We start from the raw sequence: 25955 nt of genomic DNA, 5'->3' as shown, positions 1-25955 counted from the left end.
ATCACCAGTAACCCGCCTTACATTCATCACCAGTAACCCGCCTTACATTCATCACCAGTAACCCGCCTTACATTCATCACCAGTAACCCGCCTCCCATTCATCACCAGTAACCCGCCTTACATTCATCACCAGTAACCCACCTTACATTCATCACCAGTAACCCGCCTTACATTCATCACCAGTAACCCGCCTTACATTCATCACCAGTAACCTGCCTCACATTCATCACCAGTAACCCGCCTTACATTCATCACCAGTAACCCGCCTCCCATTCATCACCAGTAACCCGCATTATATTCATCACCAGTAACCCGCCTTACATTCATCACCAGTAACCCGCCTCCCATTCATCACCAGTAACCCGCCTTACATTCATCACCAGTAACCCGCCTCCCATTCATCACCAGTAACCCGCCTCCCATTCATCACCAGTAACCCGCCTCCCATTCATCACCAGTAACCCGCCTCCCATTCATCACCAGTAACCCGCCTCCCAATCATCACCAGTAACCCGCCTCTCAATCATCACCAGTAACCCGCCTCCCATTCATCACCAGTAACCCGCCTCACATTCATCACCAGTAACCCGCCTCCCATTCATCACCAGTAACCCGCCTCCCATTCATCACCAGTAACCCGCCTCACATTCATCACCAGTAACCCGCCTCCCATTCATCACCAGTAACCCGCCTCCCATTCATCACCAGTAACCCGCCTCCCATTCATCACCAGTAACCCGCCTCCCATTCATCACCAGTAACCCGCCTTACATTCATCACCAGTAACCCGCCTCCCATTCATCACCAGTAACCCGCCTCACATTCATCACCAGTAACCCGCCTTACATTCATCACCAGTAACCCGCCTTACATTCATCGCCAGTAACCCGCCTTACATTCATCACCAGTAACCCGCCTCCCATTCATCACCAGTAACCTGCCTCCCATTCATCACCAGTAACCCACCTTACATTCATCACCAGTAACCCGCCTCCCATTCATCACCAGTAACCCGCCTCCCATTCATCACCAGTAACCCGCCTCCCATTCATCACCAGTAACCCGCCTTACATTCATCACCAGTAACCCGCCTTACATTCATCACCAGTAACCCGCCTCTCAATCATCACCAGTAACCCGCCTCCCAATCATCACCAGTAACCCGCCTTACATTCATCACCAGTAACCCGCCTCTCAATCATCACCAGTAACCCGCCTCCCATTCATCACCAGTAACCCGCCTCACATTCATCACCAGTAACCCGCCTTACATTCATCACCAGTAACCCACCTTACATTCATCACCAGTAACCCGCCTCCCATTCATCACCAGTAACCCGCCTCCCATTCATCACCAGTAACCCGCCTCCCATTCATCACCAGTAACCCGCCTCCCATTCATCACCAGTAACCCGCCTCCCATTCATCACCAGTAACCCGCCTTACATTCATCACCAGTAACCCGCCTTACATTCATCACCAGTAACCCACCTTACATTCATCACCAGTAACCCGCCTTACATTCATCACCAGTAACCCGCCTTACAGTACATTCATACTGCCTATAATTGCCCTAAAAACTCCATTGCCTTTTAAGTTAAAGACCCATCAATGCTCTTATCAATTATGAAAGGGAACACGTGTGCACCTCTAAGTGTAAGTGGAGCAAATTATTGCCTGAGAAGAATTCTACATTAACACTGCCCCACACAGACACATTCCAACACCAGACATTCTAACACCAGAGACGTTTCAAGTTTTCTTATGTCAGTCTTGTGCCAAATACAACTCTGCAACATGTGAGGCCCCATAAATGCACCTCATTTATATCATAATAAACAGAGGTTTCCTGTGCCGTCCGTAGCTGCTCTGCTCAGCCATCTGGGCCATCTCTAAAACGGTGTTATTGGGGATATCATTTGTTTTATTCTGTGAAAGAGACATGGAAAAGTGTAAGTGTTCTACTTATTACCCTTTACCCTAACACAAATCACAGAGGAGAGATAGATGGCGGACAAAGACCAGTGAACATCTTACGCCTTTGAGGGACATTACTTTGGCTGTGCGTAGCGAATTGTCAACATTTTGACAGTACTTAAGAATTACCAGCGGGTAACGGTAAAGCGTAACGTTTGTGTAATACCGGTTCTGGGAGAGCATGACAACACTGACATTCCAGAATTGAAACCCTGATGAGTTGATTTAAATAAAATGATTTGGTTTCTTTGTGGGGTATTATTGATCCCATGTAGCGGGGTCTGCACCCTATTACATTTACCCCCTAATATGCAAATGCAGAGGGGTTTCCGGTTGCCCGGAAACCCCCTCTTCTTGTCAAGTGTCTGAAATGATGGCAATAGCAATGGTATATACTGTAATACTATTACCAGAGCTGCCGCCACATCATGCAGTGTAAGGAACAGAGTGGAGCTGCTGCACATGCCCAGTGGTAGCAGCGTCTTCTACCAAGTTTGCTGTGTTTGTGGATCTGAGTCCTCAGTCATTGCACTGGACCAGAGAGTATCTACAGAGAAGAAGAGACAGGAGCCTCACCATGAGGTGGGAGGATGTGTGCTTAGAAAGTGCAGCACTGGTTCTATTATGTTTTTTGTATTTATTATGGTATGTTTAACCTTTTCCTGACCACTTATTTAAATTATTTAAATGATTACTACAGTCGATACTATAGACCAGTGGCCGCCAACCCGTCGCTCGATCCGGGTGGCTAGACCACTCTACAGCCGCCCGCCCGTCCCTCCATTGCCTACCGCTTTCCTTCAGTCACAGAGAAGTGAGGGGAAGGAAGGACGCGTGATATGCTGTGCTCTCCTCACCTCAGAAGGGAATCGGTGGAGGTAGCGGCTACAGAGGAGGAGCAGGAGACAGACTGACAACCAGAAGGGAGACACTGGGCGGTATTCAATGTGAATACCGGCGAGTTGCAGCGAATCCTGTTTAGGATTCGCTGCACATTCGCCACGTTCCGGAGCCTCGCCGGCTCCGGTATTCAACGAGTCAGGGGCTCGCTGCCCCTGACCGGCGAATATGAGCTCCTGTGGCAAACGCCGCAGGGAGCCTGAGGACGATGGCAGGCAGGGAGATGGAAGTCTCTCTGCCTTCCCCAGAGCGTATGTGGGGGGGAGGTGGGCTCCCCGGGTGCCAGGCAGCACAGGCTGACTCCCGGGGGTGCCAGCAGGGGACCGGGTATATTCACTACACCCGATCGTGCAAATGTAACGATCGGGTGCAGTGAATATATGAATATCTAATGAGCGGCTCGGCTCCGGCGCCCCCTGCTGGCTGCTGTGTAAAAAAAAAAAAAATTTTTTTTTAATTAAATATATATTCATGTGCTTACAGCACATGAATAAAAATAGCATGCCCCTCCTCAGAATAAAATTCCTGATTTTTTTACACCAAATGTAAAAAACAAAACACTTTATTTTAAAAGTTCACATTCCACTTCTCCATAAAAAGATAGCGATTGCTACTCGGTGAATCATGGCGAAAAAAAACTTCAAATGTATTTGCCATCTGGTCATTGAATAGGGTGATTTACCGTTTTAGTCAAAAATTCGCCAAACAGCACAAATTCGCCATAAAAACATGGCGAATCAGGCTCATTGAATACCGCCCACTGACTCTCCGCTCCCCGTCAGCTGGAGGAGCAACAATGGTGAGTTGTGCTGCAGCTGGGAAATTCTGGCACATTGGGGGCATATGTGGTTCTTGCACCATGGAGGCATACCTGGCACCGTGGGGGCATACCTGTTTCTGGCACTGTGAGGTTACACCTGGCACTATTGTGCATATCTGGCACCATGGGAGCATATGTGTATCTGGCACTATTGGGGGCATATGTGTCTCTTGCACTATTGGGGGAGCAGTAGTTACTTGTCGACACTCAGTATCTGAATAGTATGCTATGCATGGAAGATTGCCAATGCTGTTAAGTTTTAACAGTGTGTCACATGACTTCCCCTAAAACACCTGTGCACAGTACATCTTCAATTTCCCCGTCACTCCCAGAAAACGGACAGTTACTACCCACAAACGCCGGCTTTCTGTCAATCAACTCGCGAATAGCCAGCGATCAAAAAAGTAGCAGGATTTTATCGCAGGGTGGCCTTGCGCATGCGTACTATCGATGATCCCCAGCCGTGCAATCAGGTCTGAATTAGGCCCTTTTGTAACGCTCCTGCAGAACAGTCTTGTGTATGAGAAAAGAGAACAGTCTGTAATCCAGTATCTCACACTAATGAAAAGTGCGTTTCTTTGTTATAGAAATGTTATAATAATGTGCAAGTCATAATTTAATTTGTTTTTAAACAATCGCCGCACAACAAAAAGTCATTGACTGTATTCTCCCAGTTGGGTGAAGTTTGGGATAAGTGACGAGCGATAAGACATTTGTTTTTTAATTAACTAAGCGCGCTTGTCTTATCTTGCATTTAAATGAGACATTACCGCGCCGGAGATTTCTATGCACACACTGAAGATTTAGGATATTTTTCTTCTTCATTTGTTCAAGTTCATGATGAATTTGGCTGGTATGGGTCATTGTGTCGACCCAATTTAGGTTGACATATATTGTGTCAACCATTGAAGGTCGACAGGCCTTAGGTTGACACCTGAAATCGTTCGACTTGGCTAAGGTCGCCAGGGTTGGAATGTTGACAAAAGTTAGGCAAGGTCGAGAGTCAAAATGTTGACATGAGTTGAAAAAAGATTCCTCTGCTGCCCGCCGGGGTTTGACTGGTGATGTTCTAAGTCCAAGTAGAGTTCTGGCTGAGTAACGTCACATATCAGTGTGAGAAATAATGCGATGGATAATAGTAACAGGCATTGATTGGCCTTGTTCTCTCCTGGGCATGAAGATCTGTAGTGTATCAGATCGTTCTTGTTGGGAAGTCTGGGAGTAATCAATCACCAGGTGCATTTGGCATGTCTGAGGCAGACCAGACCCTGGTACAATAATAGTGGTCTCATGGTAACTTCACTGTTCTCACATTGAGTTACAGCACATACATGAAACATTTCGGTACTTGTTTCCTAGCACGGCGTCGTGGGTCAACGCATACCTTAACTTAAGGTATGCGATGCGACCAACGCGACCGAGGCGATTTAACATTGAATGCATTGTATTCAATGTTAAATTCCTATGTAAAATCGGGTCCATTTTATGCCACTATAATGGCATACAATGTGACCGATGCGATGGACCCGATTTTACATAGGGAACAATGTTAAATGGCCCAATGTACCTGATTTTTTATTTTATACCCACCCTGATGAGTAATTTGTATGTCAAATGCCCCCCCCCCCCATTGTTAATGCCACCCCATGATGAACGCCAACCCGAAGCGTGGCGAGCCCGCGAGGGGCGGCGGTACGCGTCCTCCGACCTTTTCCTACCCCCACTATCCACGTCGGCGTGGAGTTGATTTTATATAGCAGCGAGCCACCGAGCCCGAAGCATGGCGAGGGGACGCGTAATACCTGTGAAGTAATGCGCGTCCCCTCGGGGGGTTCTCTGCGCTCGCCACGCTTCAGGCTAGGATATATAAAATCAACTCCACGCCGATGTGGATAGTGGGGGTATGAAAAAGTTGCTATACACATCGCTCGCCACGCTTTGGGTTGGCGTTCATCGTGGGGTGGCGTTAACAATGGGGGGGCGTTTGACCCATCAGGGTGGGGATACAATGAAAATTGGGGTCTGGGGGGCATTTAACATTGGGGCCAATGTTAAATCAGGTCGATCGCGTCGATCGCATCGCATGCGATTTGGTTGCATGCGATGCGATCGACGCGATTTTTTAGGGCCCAATGGATACAATTTTTATCGCTGGCACCGTGCTAGGGAACAATTACCACCGTTTCATAGAGCAAAGCAAAGTCTGTAACTGTAGCTTCCAAACCCTATGGGGGGTATTCAATGTTGGGTAATGGCTGTCGAGCTGGCCCGACAGCCGTGATCCTGTCCTCGCTGTGCTCGACCGAGAATTTGCAGGCAGGATTCAATGTCTCACCTGCGGCGGGACGAGAAGGGGGCGTGGCTGTGAGCTGCGGCCGGGAAGAGGTGAGCTGCGGCCGGGAGCTCGTCAATTCCCGGCCGTTCTTGCCAAAATGAGCCCAACTGCTTGTGACAGCAGTTACCTATGCCTGATGCCTACCTTCACAGGCAAGTCCATATTTACTGAAGCATGTGTCCAGTCTACCTTGGCTGAACGTCTGGATCACGTCACATCCCCTGTTACTGAGGTACTGGCTGTTACTATTATACTGTAACAGGACGAATTAGCCATAGAACCCATTGGGATATACTTCTCACAGCTTGCGACACCAGGTGATGTAATAATTTAATGTCTATAATTCAAAATATTTTATATGAAACTAAATAATTTTTTATGGGCAAATTATATTGAGTGTTCAAAGAAAGTCCAGCTCCTGTTAGACCTCCGAATGGTAGCTCAACTCTGTGCTATCCCAAAAAAGCAATATTATATCCGAAACATCAGAGATATATCACAGCGCTGAACTCAAAATTTGAAAATCATTTGGAACTTTGCGTTAAATTGTATATAATCCCAATAGGCCTTAAAGCATATTGGGCGGGATTCTCTAACATCCGCGCCCCCCGCACACCGCCAGCTACCACTGACATAATTATCGCATATGCTCTAACATATGCGATAATTATTGCAAAGGACAGCTCTTGCGTTAAAAACTGACCTTTGCGGTGAGCCAGCAATGTGCAGCGGGTCCCGGCGGCTCCCCCCTTCCCTTACCCGGCTTATGCGCTGCTGCTGCGGGCGGGTGGGCTCTCCTCCTCCCTGCACCCGGAAGAGGATTTACAGTGCAGGGAGGAGGAGGTCACATCGCTGTGCTGCCCGGACACAGGTGAGGGGGGGGGGGGTGTCATTGGGGGTCCATGCCGGGTGGCGGGGGTCCGTTTGGGGTGGTGGTGGTTCGCGTTAGAAGCCCATAGGGTTCTATACACCCTCCGCAGCGCTGCCCCGATGGAGGACCTTTAGATTATATGAAAATGCGGTATAAACCCTGTTAACGGGTTTTTACCGCATTTTCAGTTTTTCTTGCATTTTTGGCTAAGAGCACTCAGCCCAGTTAGTGAAACCAAGAGCTGGATGCAATGCTGCCTGAGTTCCGCAGCTGTGCGGGATGCCGGCTGAACTCAGACTCTTTTCTAAAGGGGCAATCATTCGTACAAGGTATGATTCTCAATAAACTTTGAAAAAAAATGCTGATACTCTATGGCAGGGGTCGGGAACCAATGGCTCGCGAGCCAGGTGTGGCTCTTTTGATGATTTCATATGGCTCGCCCATTATTTTAATTGAGCGGAGGCGTGGCCTGGCTGGCGCTCGGACCGGACGCGGCTGAGAGGAGCTCCCGTCCTAGACCCTGGTAATCAGCCCTGAACCTGCCCTGATACCCACCCTTCTCGACCTCCCAAGGCCACCTACCACCATCCCGAATCCACCGACCCGAGCCGCGGAGCCGGAGTGCACTTTTAAGTGCGCTTGCAGGTTGTGGCCTGGTCCGGTGGTGGAAGCCGGGAGCTCAATTAGGAGAGGAGCCCGGCGGCATCTGTGTCCCCGCCCGGCGGTTCTACCGCCGGAAGATTCTCAACGGCCTCACTCTCTGTGCCCTCACCTCCACCTTGTGGCCCCAAGAGACGCGGGGGAACCCGGCGGGGACCCGGAGTTGGTTTGCTGTGGCGTGGCTGACGCGCTGCGGACCGTTAGTGTGCTGGTGAGAAGGGGACTGGCGGGGACCCTGATAGGCAGCCAGTTCACTGGAGCTCCCTATACCCCTTTATCCAAGCCCCTCCTGACTCCTTGCTGCTGTCAGATAGGGACAACAGACAGACTCCCTAAGGGGGTAGCTGCAGCAGCTAATGCCCACCTCAAACCTACACTGGGATATGCCCTCTCTTATTTAAGATTTTGGGCCCGGCTTAATCAATCAGAGGAGACCCCTTTCTCTTCAGGTCCTGCGGTTGAAGAAAGCCTGGGTAGGGGCAACCATCCACAGCACCACCCCCCTACACTCTCAGCAGTTATAATCTACCACCGCTCACAGGGCCGCCCACAAGATGGCGAAAAGAAAAAAAGATGACGAGTATCGTACATTTCAGGACGAATGGACCGAAGAATTTGCCTTTGTGGAGAGAGCAGGTTCTGCGGTGTGTCTAATTTGCAATGACAAAATTGCATCGATGAAACGGTCAAATGTAAAGCGGCACTTCGACACGCGCCATGCTACCTTTGCATCAAAATACCCTGCGGGAGACAGCAGAAAGAAAGCGTGCCAAGAGCTACTGAGCAGGGTGCAAGCTAGCCAGCAGCAACTCCGCGTATGGTCCCGGCAAGGTGACTATAATTCCGCTAGCTTTGCTGGATCTTTAGCAATAGTGAGGAACGGAAAACCATTCACAGATGGCGAGTATGCTAAAAAGTTCATGCTGGATGTAGCCAATGAACTTTTTGATGATCTTCCGAACAAAAACAAGATAATCAAACGGATACAAGACATGCCTCTGTCGGCAAGAACTGTTCATGATCGTACCATCATGATGGCAAACAAAGTGGAGGAAACGCAAGTGAAGGACATAAATGCAGCGCCGTTCTTTTCCCTGGCTTTGGATGAGTCAACAGATGTGAGCCATTTGTCACAGTTCAGCGTGATTGCAAGATATGCTGTTGGTGACACACTGCGCGAAGAAAGTCTTGCTGTTCTGGCAATAAAAGGGTCCACAAGAGGTGAGGATTTATTCAAGTCTTTCATGGAGTTTGCTCAAGAAAAAAATCTACCTATGGATAGACTTCTCTCAGTGTGTACTGATGGTGCTCCGTGTATGGTGGGGAAAAACAAAGGATTTGTGGCGCTTCTTCGTGAACATGAAAATAGACCCATCCTAAGTTTCCATTGCATTCTACACCAGGAGGCACTTTGTGCTCAGATGTGTGACGGGCAGTTTGGCGAAGTGATGTCGCTGGTCATTCGTGTGATCAACTTTATTGTTGCCCGAGCCTTAAATGATCGCCAGTTTAAAACACTGCTGGATGAAGTTGGAAATAACTATCCTGGTCTGCTTTTGCACAGCAATGTGCGTTGGTTGTCAAGAGGGAAGGTGCTTAGCCGTTTTGCGGCTTGCCTGAACGAAATCCAGACTTTCCTTCAAATGAAAGGCATCGAGCATCCTGAGCTAGCCGATACTGAGTGGCTCCTCAAGTTTTACTATCTCGTAGATATGACTGAACATCTGAACCAGCTCAACGTGAAAATGCAAGTCATTGGAAATACAGTGTTATCCCTTCAACAAGCTGTGTTTGCTTTTGAAAACAAGCTAGAGCTCTTTATTATGGATCTTGAAACAGGTCGTTTACTACATTTTGAAAAACTGAGCCAGTTTAAAGATGCATGCACAGCAAGTGATCCCATTCAAAACTTGGATCTCCACCAGCTAGCTGGCTTCACATCCAGTCTCCTACAGTCCTTCAAAGCGCGCTTTGGAGAATTTCGTGAGCACGCTCGTCTTTTTAAGTTCATCACCCATCCAACCGAGTGTTCACTAAACACAGCCGAGCTGAGTTACATTGCTGGTGTCTCCATCAGAGATTTTGAAGCAGAAGTGGCTGACCTGAAGGCCTCAGACATGTGGGTGAACAAGTTCAAGTCACTGAATGAAGATTTGGAAAGAATCACACGACAGAAAGCGGAGTTGGCGAGCAAGCACATGTGGACAGAAATGAAAAAACTTCAACCCGAAGACCAGCTGATTCTCAAAACTTGGAACGCGCTTCCTGTCACATACCACACACTGCAGCGTGTGAGTATTGCTGTGTTGACCATGTTTGGATCTACGTATGCATGTGAGCAGTCATTCTCACATCTTAAAAACATCAAGTCCAATCTACGATCACGTTTAACGGATGAAAGTCTCAACGCTTGCATGAAGCTTAACCTCACCAAGTACCAACCAGACTACAAAGACATCAGCAAATCCATGCAGCACCAGAAGTCGCATTAATGGTGAGTATTATAACAACATTATTTAAATTTTAATGTCAGTATAAAACGCCTCTGAATTTATTCTTTTAAATTTTAAAAGAATAAATTCAGAGGCGTTTTATACTGACATTTAGTTGAATTCACTTTTAAAATATATTATATGGCTCTCACTGAAATAAATTTCCAAATATTTTGCTTTCATGGCTCTCTTAGTCAAAAAGGTTCCTGACCCCTGCTCTATGGCCACGTAATTAATAAAAGTTTGGGTACCCCTGGAATAAGGGGTACTTCTGTGTGGTATAATGTGAATAAAGGGGCAGTATTGTCTGGCACAATGTGCATAAGGGGCACTACAGTACAGTATTGTGAATAAAGGACACTACTGTGTGGCATTATGTGAATTCGGCATTATTATATAGCATAATGTGAATTTTGTGAACTATGTGTGGAATAATTTGAATTGGGGCATTATATTACAGCAGGGGTTCTCAAATTCGGTCCTCAGAACTCCACACAGTCCACATTTTCCAGGTCACCCGGCAGGTGCACAGGTGCATTCGTTACTCACTGAAACATATTTTCCAAGGGATCAGATTTTATTTAGAAAGATCCACAGGTGGAGCTAATTATTTTTACTTGTGATTCTGTGAGGAGACCTGCAAAACATGCACGGTCCTGAGGACCGACTTTGCGCAACTTGGCGAGCGCCGCGAGCCAGCAAGGGCCTTCATTGCGCTCCCCCCGCTGTCTGAGTCCAGTCATCGGGCTAATGACTGTCGGGATCCTATAGCACACACCCCCCTGTATGTACCACTGTAGATAAAGGATAACTCCACCTAATTCTAAAAAGGCAATAATAAAAACGTACAGGAATTTATCCGATTGGTGTAACATTTTAGACTGCACTGATGATGCTGATAATGATTATTATAATGATTATAATTATTATTATGGGCCAATAGGTTGCAAATAACACTTTCCATTGGTAGGCAGGGTGAATGGTAGAAAGCACCTGGAAAGTAAGTAATCCTTCAGATTAAAGTGTATTTTATATTATTGCTTTTAACTATGTGTGAGGTTCCGTGCAATACAATAACTTCAATATTTCACATTCTAGGGAACAGAAAAATAAGAAAATACCCAGATGAACTTTTGCAGACAAACCTGAGGCCGCCGGTATTAGCTTAAAGTAACACAATGAAGGATTTAGCATATTAGCACAAGTCTACAGGAAGATCTGTAACAGATGTGTGAGTGGTACACGACGATACCTTGGTGATGAAGGGCTGATGGAATCACAAGAGGAAACTGAAGCTCCCTCTGCATAATTAGCAGGTGGCAGATAGAACTCACAGACAGATGGCAGAAAGGAATATATTGTGTTGATTTGTACCACACACGTTCTGGCCTCTTGCATTCAGCTCAGGGGAGCCATGTCTTCACTTCCTCCGGCTGCTCTGGAACATTACCGCCAATCATTGCCCTGGTCACCTCCCAGTGCACACAGCTTGACACGGAAACTCCCCAAAGAAATAAAATTCTGTTTTTATGAGAAATGGTCACACCGAGGGACTTCTATCCTGGTTGGTCCTGTGAGGTCCAATGGGAGTGTAGCATAAACTGGTGTTCATCATGATTGGCACATTCAGGGCCTGATACAAGTTTAGGAGCCAATCAAAGAAAGGAGAGGAAAAAGAAGAGAAATTTGCACCTTGGCCAAACCATGTCGCACTGACGGCAGGGCAGATTTATAAACTAATATTCTAAAGTTGGCAAGTATTGTGTCCTCGCTTTATGCTAAATTGCAGTGTAAAATGTACACAACTGACCAGCGTTGTGGGCTACATGCAAAACAGCCAACAAACGTTTGACTGCAGTGTTTGTCCTGTGCGAGAGGCCATCATACCCACTGCCGCTATACTGTAAGGACACTACCGCCCTGCCTGCAGTCCACGCCCTGCGCAGTGTGCACTCTTGCGCGCCCTCACTCTCACTAGCCGGGCGCCAGCAACAACCTCCCCCTTACTTTAGCAACAGTTATCTGTGCATCATTTCTCATCCTGAGCCTCAGGATGAGAAATGATGCACAGTTAACTGTTGCTAAAGATATTTTTGTTCCATGGAAGCTGGCTTTATTAGTCCGGGGGAGCAGCCGGTGGGGTCCTGTTATTATTATTATACAGGGGGAGCAACCTGTTGTGTGCTGTTATTATACAGGGGATCAGCCTGTGGGGCCTAGTTATTATTATTATAATACAGGAGGAGCAGCCTGTGGGGTCCATATTGTGTCATATTCTGTAACGGGCATTATGGTGTGTTCCATAATGTGTAATGCCTCCTTTTTCTGATGACACGACTCCTTTCCATGAGACCACGCCCCCTCTTCGTCGCGCTGCTTCGCCGTGCAAGGGTCCCGTCTGCTGCAAGTGGGCCTGTGTGCTCAAAATGCCAGGGCCGATTTCTGGTCCCAGTCCGGCCCTAGCACTTCTGCAGCTACAGCTAGGACCCGTTACCTGTCCCTGTATAACCACACATATCCCACTGCTAAAGTGAATGAAAAAAAAATGGGTTATTAAATAGGCTAGACAGTGCTAATGTCATCATGTAACCATGGACCCTGCTATTCACAGATAATATGCAATAATCCTTGGAAAATATGAGGTGACTCGACCTGAAATCTGTGCATACTTTTAAGAAATGAGCTAATTTTGTCTGGTTCATATCCTTTACCGTGCACCTGCAAATATCTTCTGCAGACGCGAGAGGCATTTTAATTGCCTGGAGACCTGTCAGACTGTTTGCAAGTGAGGTATCACTTTATAACGAAGTGTGAATACAAAATACACGCACGTACATTCATTACAGACTGAAAGGAGAGTTTCATAAGTCAGAACTTTTGGCTGTGCCTTGAATACGCTTCTCAGGGATGGGAACGGATGGCTCGTTCCTCACACTGTAATGCAGATCACATCTGATTCCGACTGGGCTCTCTGCATTCTGCATTATTGCGAGGCTAGGGCACACAAGTGCCGCTAGTCTGACAATCTGGAAGGTCTTTCCAAATGGCTTTTGGTGTAAGGTATTTGCGTCATATGCGACAGACTTTCCGCAACATTTGTACAAGAAAACACCTGAATATGCCAGAAGTGGAAGCTCCTACTTTTCTGATTGTTATAGAGAGAAGTTGGATTTGGTCTCTTTTGTTAACATGGAGCATTATACATGGCGTTTAGCAGATAGCTAATGCTGGGTGCAGATGGAAGGGTTAAAAAACATATTGGTCCCTGAGACATTGGCCAGTGCTTGCCAACTTCCTGGAATGTCCAGAGGGGCCACCTTCCCTGTTACAGTTATATATGTTATATTTAGGGGTGTAGCTGCCATAGGTGCAGGGAGTGCAGCTGCTATGGGCCCAGAGCTGAGAGGGGCCACCTTCCCTGTTACACGAACATACTGTATGATATATATACAGGGTGTAGCTGCCATAGGTGCAGGGAGAGCAGCTGCTATGGGGCCCAGAGCTGAGAGGGGCCACCTTCCCTGTTACAGGGACGTGCAGTCAGGGGAGGCAGGGGAGGCAGTGCCTCCCCTGTCATCAAAGATTAAAATAATACAAAGAATATACTTATGATATATATTCTGTCATAAGTATCTTCCTTATATTAATCTAATCATTTTTATTGCTGCATATCGAATTGAAATAGATTTTGTAGGCACCGAAAGTGGTGAATCCAGCTTCCCATTAGAAAATCTGGAAGCAGGGGGTGGGCAGGGGGTGCGGACAAGCAGATATCTGTGAAAGTGCATTAAAAAACCTATGAGAAGCGGCACCGTCACAAGTGCCTCAGGGACAGGAGAGTGCTTTCAGCCAATATGAAAGCAACCCCTGTCACCGAAGCTGATGTGATTGGGCCAGAGGATCTATACTGTGCACCCTGCCTAGCAGATGCCTACGGCTGCCATGGTGAAGGGGACTCCGAGTCCCCAGGCCAGTCGCACACCCTCAGAGACCCTGCTCCGGGGATGGGGTACCTGCTGTAGCTCCGGGTTATGCCAGTTCGCAAACTGGTCCTGCAAGGCAGGAACCTTGCTTGCCCGCTGCCTGGTCTGGCGAGGCTTTGACACTACTCACCATGCTGCTGGACTGGCGGCTCAGCCTCGGATGTCAGGGCTGCAGCTGGTTCCGTTGTCTGCTCTTTTTATGAGCTGTGTAAGCTCCTCCACCTGCCACTACGTGCCTTCTCCGGCACCGCTCCCTGAGCCCCGTCACTAATTGCATCCTCCAGGACCGCTCCCTGAGCCCCGCTGCTGAAGCCTGTCCCTCCGTGAGTACCGCACCCGCTCGCAGATCATGCTGTCTCTCGAGGTTTGCTGCCCTGGTGCTCACCACCTCTGGCAGGGTCAGACACTCATGCCCCGGCCTTCTGGATAGGCTTCTCAGTGAGTAACCTGTAACTTCACCTCACCCATTACCAGTTGCATGCCCTGTTAGAATGTGATGCCATATAAGGATGCTAATAGGACCTGGGCACCATCCACATGTGTATAGTCAAGTGTGGTACTATACTACAGGGCAGCACCAGCCCAGGCACAATATTCCATGCCCACTGCACATGCACTGTACACCTCCCTAGTAAATGTACCAGCTATGGGGAATATGAGATGACAACCCACGCCAGTACTACCCTGTGACATTTGCAGATGCCCCTTATTTTTTATTGTGTGCTTAAATACTATACAGTAGATATAATAGGTCACTATAGGGTGTGATATAGGTCATGCCATACTGTACAATATGTATTAACACATATTGGAATATTACTTACAGGCCAGGGGGAAGAGAGCGGCGGTGGCAGGACTTCAGCGGTGGGATTTGCCTCACCAGTCACTGACCTCACTGCACGTCACTGCCCTGTTACACTTACATATGAAATATATAGGGGTGTAGCTGCCATAGGTGCAGGGAGTGCAGCTGCTGTGGGTCCCAGAGCTGGGAGGGGCCACCTTCCCTGTCACAGTTACATGTGTTATATACAGGGGTGTAGCTACCATAGGTGCAGGGAGTGCAGCTGCTGTGGGTCCGAGAGCTAAGAGGGGCCACCTTCCCTGTCACAGTTACATGTGTTATATACATGGGTGTAGCTACCATAGGTGCAGGGGGAGCAGCTGCTATGGGGCCCAGAGCTGAGAGCGGCCACCTTCCCTGTCACAGTTAAATGGTACATACATTCACCTTTGGGACTCCTATACAGTATATTTTTGCTTTGGGGGCTGGCAATATACTGTATCTAGGTACAGTATACCCCAAAAGCTGTTCATTGTAATGTGGTACAAAATGATCTGGAGGGCATAATATTACATAATATGAAATGGGGAACTATAATTTAGCACAATATGAAGAGAAGGCACTTATAGTGTGACATAATATGAACTGGGGACACCGTGATGTGGTATAATATGAACTGGGGACACTATGTCATAATGTCAATTGGGGGTCTTGAATTGCACAGTGGACCTTATTCTAATTCAATTGGTCCCCCGCACGCTCGCATACGGGACCGATGTTTTGCGTCTGCCCATGCGCATTGTTGCATGGGCAGATACATGGTGCGCAGATACATGGTGCGAGCGGGCATGGCGAACTACATGTTCACTGTCCTGCTAACACTAAGCAGTGCAGGGGCGGGGGGCATAGCCCATGTCCCGCAAAGTCTGGCGATGCCCCATAGAAGCCTATGGGCTTCTCTCCAGAGTGCTGACATGGATACCTTCCAGCATGCCCCACCACCGGGCCATCACTGCCGCATCGCAAAGGGACAGCTCATATAAAAAGAGTTACTAATCGCCTAATCGCATGTGTTAGTGCAGATGCGATTAGTACGAATGAGGTAGCCGGCGGAGAGAGGCGACTAATGATACAGCATCCTGCCCTATAAATGGTATGGCACTGGTATGGACGGCCATTTTATCACCATAGGGGAGTTTATACAGAAAGTTTGAGTACATTACGTACAATTCTCCTCCGCTGCCTGTTCTGGAAGAGTTAAACAGACACCGCTTTGTTCTCCGCTGAGTCTATATAAATTCTATTTACACAAACAAGGCACAGAGTACATACTCTTCAGACTATTGTGCCTCTCTTTAGTGTGGTTTTAAACAGTTACTGAAAGCCCCGGGGGCCAATGTGGCGTTACGTAGCACATAATATACTGCGGTTCAATGGATCTCAGGGGGGAAAGCACTTCTTTGCAGGTCTATCAATAGTGAATAGGGAGCACTAACGCCGTGCGATTGGTAAACACTGAATGAGATTAGTTAAAGAGTCTAGAGAAATCCAGGATGCAGGTAATTGTACCCTATCCCTGAACCATTAAACCGCAGCCAGCAGTGCGCACTTCTTCACAGTACTTGAACTGAAACCCGCTGGGTAATAAAGCCTTAGGTAGCATTTGGGGGGATATGAATCAAGAGGTTTATTTACAGTACCCAGTACTTACACACTGTTAAATAATGACCTATCCAGCAAATCAGGTCGTTAAAGGCAGCTGAAGCTTTATCCATTTTAAAAGAACGTTTTATTACGACGGATCTTTTTACTTATTGCAATAGCAGGATTTGCGACTTTTTTTTCTTTTTTTTTTTTAGAACCCCCAAAGGGAGGTGTCTGTTTTATTACCGAGTGCGTGTGTGGGCTAAGGAGACCAGAAGAAGTCAAAAATAATAATAATAAAATATATATATTTTTAATGCAAATAGATGCTCCAAGACTGGGAGGGGAATGGGAAAATGTATCAAAGTCACAGAAAGCGCGGTGTATAAAATATTGCGTTTATTGCATCACGCAAACATGCAGAACAAAGCAACTAAATGATATATTAAAACGATATTTTCTGGAATCTAAAAAAAAAAACCCCTGGCACCAGGTTAAAGGCGGTGTTTTGTAATAACACATGAACTATATTAGCAGTTGTACTTTGTAGATGAGAAACAATGCATATTAAGTACACATTCCATATTGCTGGCCTGGTGCTTTGGCAGCCGCGATTTTAGACTTAAGCTGGATGCAATGCGAAAGCCTTTTATGGTTTGGCAGTGAGTAAAGTGGAACTTTTCTGTCGGGAGGGGCAGATTAAGGAAACAGAAGAATCTTCCTGCAGTTGGGTTCTGTTACATATCCATGCAACGGCGTACAAAGTTGTTTTGCTCTAAAAGGGGAAAGATCATGCTCTGTCACCAGGGGCGTAACTCAGGGGTGAGAGCGCCCGTACGCACAACAATAATGGCCGCCCCCCTGCCAACTTACAACTTACAGGGGCAGTATCTGCATGTCCTATCCATTTACACTCTATTCAAGATGGAACCTGGCGCAGTACAGTGGAAACATTTTGCAGTTACTATCACATGCATCCAAGTGCCGCCCCCAAACATGTGCCGCCTTTAGGCACGTGCCTCACGTGCCTAATGGGAAATTCAGCACTGGCGTAATTAGAACTTTGTGGGCCCCATAGTAATATTTTAAAGGGGCCCCTTTCCCTTACCGCTAGACCATATTTGCCTACACCAGAATGACTGTGAGGCTCACCTGCCCATATAACCCCCACATGCTCCAACAAACCCCACCCCCCCTCATGTCAGTGTCAAAAGTGGTTGGTTCAGGGGTTCAATGACATGATTCCAGCTGAATCGCACCATTGTGGCCCAACAGTGCAGATAATCTCGACATTGCATTGCGGCGAGGGGCCATGATGATATGTTTGTGTAGTCACACCCCTGTCCCACCGTTGCATCATTTACACCTGCATGCCCGCTCTTGGAGTAATACCCTTGTAGGCACGCCACTACTTCAGTCAATGTGGCTCACGCCACTCTTATTCCCAGCCATAGTTCATATGGATAGTAAATCAAGCAAAAGTTTGAAAAATATAAAAAGAAAATAATCTGTGTGTTAACCAAATTTTGTGTTGTCCTTAAGCACTGTCATCCTTTTACATGTCAACCTTCTGACCATGTCAACCTTGTGTGCCTGTTGACCGTATGGGATGGACCTATACATTGGAAACCTGTTGAACTGCTTTTGTTTTTAAAAGTCTTATTTTCAATGAAAACCCCTCGCAATGAGCATTACCCTTGGCAATGAGCATGAACTTCTGGAAATTAGCAGTCATCCTTGGCAATGAGCATTAATCCTTGGCAATGATCATTTACCCTTGGCAAAGAGCAATAACCCTTGGCAATGAGCATTAAACCCTGGCAATGAGCATTAACCCTTGGCAATGAGTATTAACCCTTGGCAATGATCATTAACCCTTGGCAATAAGTAATACCCCTGGCAACACGTATTAACCTCTGGAAACAAGGATTAAGCCTTGCCAACAAGCATTAGCCCTTGGCAATGAACATTACCACCTGGCAATGAGCATTAACCCTTGGCAATGAGCAATAACCCCTGGCAACAAGTATCAATCCCTGTAAACTAGGATTAGGCCTTGGCAACAAGCATTAACCCTTGGCAATGAGCATTAACACCTGGCAATGAGCATTAACCCTTGGCAATGAACACTGACCCCTTGGTTGTATGCAGCAGCAGGATTGTACGACGGCTTGTGCAGGGGCGGATCTAGACAGTACATCTAGGGGGAGGGGCAGTTTGAAAATACCCTCTACTCATAACCCCTCCCACTTTTTGGCTCCTCCCATTTTCACCACATTGAGGGGTAGATTTATTAAGCTCGGAGAAGTGATAAACTGTCTGGTATTTATCACCGACCAATCAGCTCCTACCTGTGAAGTTACAGGCTTGGTTTGAAAAAATGACAGGTAAGAGCTGATTGGCCGGTGATAAAAACCAGACAGTTTATCACATCACCGAGCTTAATAAATCTACCCCTGAGTAACAGTTATTAGGTGTGGAAGCCCCTCCGTTCTCCTGCTCCATTGTGGTCACTGTGACTGCCGCTCACCTTGCCATCCCAGGAACTCCCCCTCACGAACATGGTCACCCTCCTCATACTGGGGTCTCCCCCCAGGTGCGAGCAGCAGCTCCCCACCTGCCCCGCTAACATGGAAGAGAGCAGGCAGCAGCGGAGCTCTCTGTCTTCTGCCGTTCTGCTGCTCCCATATCGGTGTATGATCTGTCCATCATGTCCTGTCCACTAAGCAGGCTCTTAGCGGGGGAGGTGGTGGCAGCCCGGAGAGTAAGGGGAGAGACCAGTAGGCAGCTACTCCTCCCCTTCTGCAGCCGCTAGCAGCGGCAGCAATCCTCCTCTTTGCCCCGGAACGCTGTCCGCCCTGCCAGTGACATCACTACACAGCCCAAACTGCGTGGTGTCCTGGCTGACGACAGAAGTGTTTTTCATACCCATGGGGGGGGGGGGGGGGGGGAGGGGCGATCGCCCCATTCACCCCCCCTAAATCCGTGCCTGGGCTTGTGTGCACATTGTGAGTACATGGTGTGTCCAAAAACCACCAGTTCTGCTGAATTGAAGGGAAATCTGGACACAATCATGATTGTTAGCAGGTCTTTCTGATGTATTGCCCGCTTTATAGTTTGAGTTTAATGCTTGGTTTCTAGGAATGAATAATATTATACTCTAAAAGTTTAATGTATTTTTTTTTACAAAAATACTTTTGCAGAGGTAATTTTGGTATGTAATAGAAGAACTCAATTGCTTTTAGAGACTGAAATGCAAATGTGTAATTTTGACTGCACTTAATTCGTTAAGGGAAAATTTTCTTAAAGTAAAAAAATCTCTTTTTTCTTTAAATCTCTGCAATTAACGTTTTCACTGTCACTGGTTTTTGCCTGTTTTTTCAGCCTTGAAAAATTATGCGAGATCCATCAGAGTTCAGTTTAAACCCTGTACACACTAGACAACGTTATAAAAGGGCCCTTCTGAGCAATATTTTTTTTTTTAAAAAGTCTAGTGTGTTTGCCCACCTGTATCGCTATCTAGTGAGTATGGGGATTAAGTCACACTCAAATCCTGCAGGTGCTGGGGCAAATACAGGATTTATGGGAAAGGTGGGGGGGGGGAGGGGACATTCAGCGAGGGGTAGAACCACCATGTATTGAGGGGGGGGGGGGGTTGGGAAAGTGGAGACTGAGGTGTCCTAGTGTACACCGAAGGAGCCAAATGGGGCTTAATGACAGGCAGAAGCCTGTATAAAAAGTGGCATGAAAGGTAGGGACAACAAAAAAGTATGCCACTTCACAAGGCACTGGTTAGACCTCATCGGGAATTTGGAGTACAATTTTGGGCTCCTCACTACAAAAGGACATTATAGAACTGGAAATAGTCCAGAGAAGGGCAACCAAGCTAATAAAAAGGTTGGAGTCATTAAACTGTGAGGACAGATATGCCAATACATTTAAATACATTTAAATTATTGTTGGACAAGCATTTATTTGATAAAAACTTCCAGGGGTACAACCCATAAACATAATTTAGCCCAAAGTGGAATTGAAGTGAGAAAATTCCAAACGGAATTTAACATCTAGACAACACCCTAAGGCCTAGACAACACCCTAAGACATGGGTGTCCAAACTTTTGTAACTATGGAATATACTTTTTGTACACTTACTTACGGGTGTTCTACCTGCGTTAATTCCTATGCAAAATATACCCCTGACAGTACAATTATGCCACATACACATTATGCCACATGGAATGACCCAAATTTCTAATTATGCCACATGGAATGACGCAAAATTCACATTATACCTCACGGAATGACACAAAATTCACATTATGCCACATGGAATGACGCAAAATTCACATTATGCCACATGGAATGGCGCAAAATTCACATTATGCCTCACGGAATGATGCAAAATTCACATTATGCCACACAGAATGATGCAAAATTCACATTATGCCTTCCGCAATTACCCAAAATTCACATTATGCCTCACAAAATGAAGCAAAATTCACCCCCAAATTCAAATGTAAGTTCATCCCAGTTGCTACCTGTGATGGAGTTTGTGCCCCCTTAATGCATCCTCCCAATACATAACAACATATAAAAAAAAACCTAGTGGACTGTGGAGAAACGCACTTAGAAAACGTACTGTTTAATATCTATCACGATCCAAGCCGCTTGCATCCAGCTTCATGCTGCCACTGAGCCTCCTGCTGCCACTGTGACTGTCCAACCACCGCTTAGCCTTCCCACTGCTCACACATGTTGTAACAGGTGCTCCACACTTGCAGTGCATGGGTACATTGAAGCCTCTGTTCTGTTAGAGGCTTCAGCAGCTAAGGTACTGTACATGTTACTTGATCGCGACCTACCCGTGGGAGCACCACGATCGTCAGGTAGACCACAATTGACCTTTTGGCCATCCCTGATCTTAGAGGTTCTTTTCCCTCCAGTCTGTATTCAACTACTTTAAACGTCACAAATCCATAAAAAAAAATATGTAATAGATTTTATGGTACTTGTTTCCTATCTGGGCGCCCACTAAGTTAATTGCGCACCATGCTATTCTCCGTAGAGAAATCGGATCGCATGCATGTGTACGATACGATGCGATCCGATTTCTCTACGGAGAATAGCATGGTGCGCAATTAACTTAGTGGGCGCCCAGATAGGAAACAAGTACCATAAAATCTATTACATATTTTTTTTTCGATTCGATTTCCCATAGGAAACAATGTTAAATGGCTCAATTTAGCCAAATTATCATAGGAACAATAGTAAATGGGCCAAAAACACCCCTGAACATTGAAATGTCCCCCCAAAAGTAGTTGACGCCACCCCGCCATCAACGTGAACCCGAAGCGTGGCGAGCGCAGCGAGCCCGCGAGGGGCGGCGGTATGCGTCCTCCGACCTTTTCATGCCCTACTATCCACGTCGGCGTGGAGTGAGAATAGAATAGTGTGGCGAGCGCAGCGAGCCACCGAGCCCGAAGCGTGGCGAGCCCCGCGAGGGGACGCGGATACCTTCACAGGTAAACGCGTCCCTTCGCGGGCTTCCCAGGTGTCCGCGTCGCCCGCGAGGGGACGCGTATAACTGTGAAGGTATCCGCGTCCCCTCGCGGGGCTCGCTGCGCTCGCCACGCTTCGGGCTCGGTGGCTCGCTGCGCTCGCCACACTATTCTATTCTCACTCCACGCCGACGTGGATAGTAGGGCATGAAACGGTCGGAGGACGCGTACCGCCGCCCCTCGCGGGCTCGCTGCGCTCGCCACGCTTCGGGTTCACGTTGATGGCGGGGTGGCGTAAACTACTTTTGGGGGGACATTTCAATGTTCAGGGGTGTTTTTGGGCCATTTACTATTGTTCCTATGAGAATTTGGCTAAATTGAGCCATTTCACATTGTTTCCTATGGGAAATCGAATCGGATCGCATCGCATCGTTCAATATCGTGTATGTGTACGATGCGATGCGATCCGATTTCATTACGGTGCCGTACGTAGAAAACCTGGGCGCCCAGATAGGAAACAAGTACCGATTTTATTATGAAAGAATTACTCCGGTGAAATAAAATAAAAAATACCGGCCACTTTGAGGAGCTTTCAGTATTTCACAAGGTTGTGGAATTAACATAAGTCGGATGGTAAAGCAAAATAAAGCTCAACGGACCTTCAGGGTGCACTTACTGGGCTGTCAGCGATGTCACGCTATAGGAGATTCCCCATATACTAGATTTTCCTAGCAGAAAGGTGCACACACCGTGTGATTTAAGCTTCCGATTTTGACTGTATATTCAAAATGGGAAGAAAAGTTAGAGCAAATCGCACTTGCGATGCTGATGCGCCCCTATGGGAACGGCATTCTAAGAAAAAATAGACTGTGCAGGCAAACCAATTATGACTATATTGTATACAGTATGGTGTTGTGTTCTAGTATAGTCATAATCGGTAATAGTCAAAATCTCACCGTGTGTATGCACCTTAACTCTAATTAGAGCGTCCTGAAGGTCCAGTGATCTTTATTTCACTTTAAAACCCGATTTATATCAATCACAAAGCCTTGTAAAACACTGAAAGTACCTCAATGTTGAAACTGTATCTGTGATTTTTTTTTTTTTTTAAAGAAAGAATTTTAATATAATAAAATCATTTACATATTTTTTATGAGTTTATGAGGATTAAAGTGTTTGACTACAGACTGGAGGAAAATAGAACCGATTAGACACTCGCCCTTTACAGTGGAAAACTAATATTTGTGACCTGTAGCATTCATTATGGTGCTGTGGACTTTCTATATTTTGGGACCTATTTCTGCTTTTTAAGTAGCCTGGTTGAACCAGTGGCTCTATGGAACCAGCGGCTGCGGTAATTGAGAAGCGTTAACAGTGGGATTTCATTTGTGTATTTCGCATTTGGTTCTAGACCAAGTACCCTTACCTATATGGTGGCTTCTCTGCAATAGGGAACCTCTGAAGAAATTGATCCTCTCTGGGCAGTTGGTTGTCTTCAGTTAGTATTCGCTCTTCATGTAGGAAATCCTGTGGTCTGGAAGATGCCTGTTTGTGTAGTAATATAACCAATGTTATCATCATACAACAGAGGTTCAATCAGATTTGTGCCCCCTGTGTCACCTCCTACCCCATGTTCCCTCCAGCCTTCTGTGTCTCCCTACCCTCATACCCTTATCACGCCAGTCTCCTGCCCCACTAGTTGTCTCCATCGCTGGGCCTTTTTTCATAGTGGGCTTGGAGTGGTAGCTCCACCTGCCCTGTTGCTAATCCAGGTCTCTCGAAAAGAAACATATGTAAAATTCCCTCTGCTATAAAGAGCTGACATGAGCATCCACCTACCCCAGCAGAGAGTGAGTTCAAATCCCACTGCAGCGGCAAGAAGAGAAAGAAAAAACTTTTTATTTAGTTTTTATTTACTTCTTGCGAAAAGAAAATTCTAAAAACCAAACTGTGGGTGAGATTTAATAGGATGAGAGATTCAGAAAGTGAGAGATTTGGTGAGAAATCTCCAGGTTTTTTTAAAGCTGCAATCATTTACACTGCAAAACCAGTTTGATTTTGCAGTGTAAATGATTGTCGCTTTAAAAAAACTGTCGATTTCTTCCCAAATCTCTCACTTTCTGAATCTCTCATCCTATTAAATCTCACCCTGTATGTTAGATAAAGTGTTTTTAATAAAATTAAATAAATTTAGCCTAATTTACACACCAAATTGAGATGTCAGTTGTATCATTTCATTCTAATAATGCTGTAAAACACAACTGCTAAGCCAATCTCATAACCCGCTCTCACAATGTAGCAGCTGTACTGGGGATAATAATATCATGATAAATATGGATATGTGACATTTCCTAATAAGAGCTGCGATTCCATTTGTTATTTGCCAGGAATAAAAAAGTTACAGATGAGAAGTCATTGGTCTGGGGCCCACCCCCGCATACGGGAGAGCTTATTCTTGAGCCTTTAATAGGCACTACTCCCTGGCACAGGCGCCGAGGTGGGTCCCGAACCTGCAACCCTTGGCTTCCCAGGTGTAGGCTGAAGCACTGTGCCACAATGCCTGCCTGTAACTGCCAATACAGTAGCTCTGGGATAGTTGCGACACATTTACCATTATGAGGTCATTGCTCAACCACCTGGTGGCAGTTGCAGGTACTAACTGCTTAACATAAAAGAATGGCTTGATTAGAGACCCATCTCAACTTACTGCCCACTCAGATGCCTGGGACCATTCCCAACCTCTTGTAATAATGCCGCAGCTAGGCGCCCTTTGGGTAATCCCTGATTTAGTCCAAGGTGCAGGGCAGTGACATGGAGCGCTGTAGCCATGCCTTGGCATAAGGTGCCCATACGCGGTGCGATGAACTCTGTGCTTTTATTACTAGATTGCATAGCAACTAGTACAAAAAGCATACAATGTGCTAGATACGATGCAATCTAGTACTAAAAGCACAGGCTGCACAAACTTTATGTGCTGTGCGATGGGACATGCACGGGAGCGAGCATCTCATCCCACTGCCCTGTCGCACCATCTATGGGCACCTTTAGGGTTGATTTCATAAGCCTTGGGCAGAGAAAAAGCCCCAGTCAATCAGCTCCTAACTGCCATATTACAGGCTGTGTTTGGGATCTGTTTGGCAGGTACTTTATCTGTATCCAAGGCTTGGTAAATAGACCCCTTAGTCTCTGTTGAGGCGTTCCTCCACCTCTCTGGGTCCGTGCAACTGGTCAGCTGCTGCCTCTCTTCTCCATGCAACCCTTCCCAGGCCTATCCCGAGGCTCTACTTCCCCTCCTGTTCCGGCATGCAGCTGCTCACTGCTGCCCCTTGAGCTGTGCCCCCTCCCCGTCTTCTCCATGCCATCTTCCTCTGCTTTAGTGTCTTATTCGAAGGGGAGGCATCACTTGCCTGACCTGTTGGTCTGGCTCAGCACAGGAATATTGGTGGGCACTGCAGCTGCTGCATGAGGGGCAGGGACAATGACAGCCTGACTGCATTACAAGGTTCCCCGGCTTCATGCAACGCTGTCCATATACCAGGGCTGAGATACCGATAGGAGGTACCCTGGCCAGGGATGTGCAGAAGAGGACCTTAAGGTTAGTTATCATGCTACAGGGCATGTGGCCGCTAGCAGGGGAAATCAATTGATCATCAATTGATTATCCTGCCTGCCAGCGGATGAGTCAAAGTCTACTGGGCATGTGCAGGTCTCCAGGAAAATGGCGGCAAACCCATTATCCTATTCATTTGTGTAGTGCATACCCCTTCGGCCACCTCCTCTGGAGGGAACGGCCCAGCAAAACTAGACAAAGCCATACTCTTCCGGGGAATGCCCAAACCCCTAACATTGGAGCCTGGGGCCAAATTCGGGCTGGAACAAGCAACCCCAAGTCGGCCCCATTATAACGTCAGCTTATTATTTTGGTAATAGATTCTGAATACAGTGTTCAGATCTGAAAACTCTCCTATGTTACTACATCTGTCATTAAACT

General features: G+C 46.8%; 1 long non-coding RNA gene across 1 annotated transcript in view; it reads right to left on the bottom strand.

Annotated features, from left to right (window-relative positions):
* Positions 1-1755: 1755 nt before the first annotated feature.
* Positions 1756-25955, bottom strand: part of LOC146079743 (uncharacterized) — a 50847-nt gene continuing 26647 nt past the window's right edge. Inside the window, exons 2-3 of the long non-coding RNA XR_014474724.1 lie at positions 23391-23509; positions 1756-1929 (exon numbers count right to left, since the gene is read on the bottom strand). This is a non-coding gene — a long non-coding RNA (uncharacterized LOC146079743). The remainder of the gene's footprint in view (positions 1930-23390; positions 23510-25955) is intronic.

Source organism: Crinia signifera, chromosome 5, assembly GCF_055691185.1.
Source record: "Crinia signifera chromosome 5, ASM5569118v1, whole genome shotgun sequence".
Taxonomy (NCBI): Eukaryota; Metazoa; Chordata; class Amphibia; order Anura; family Myobatrachidae; genus Crinia; species Crinia signifera.
The sequence above is the reverse complement of the archived record's forward strand: the minus strand, read 5'-3'. Positions and strand labels throughout refer to the sequence as shown.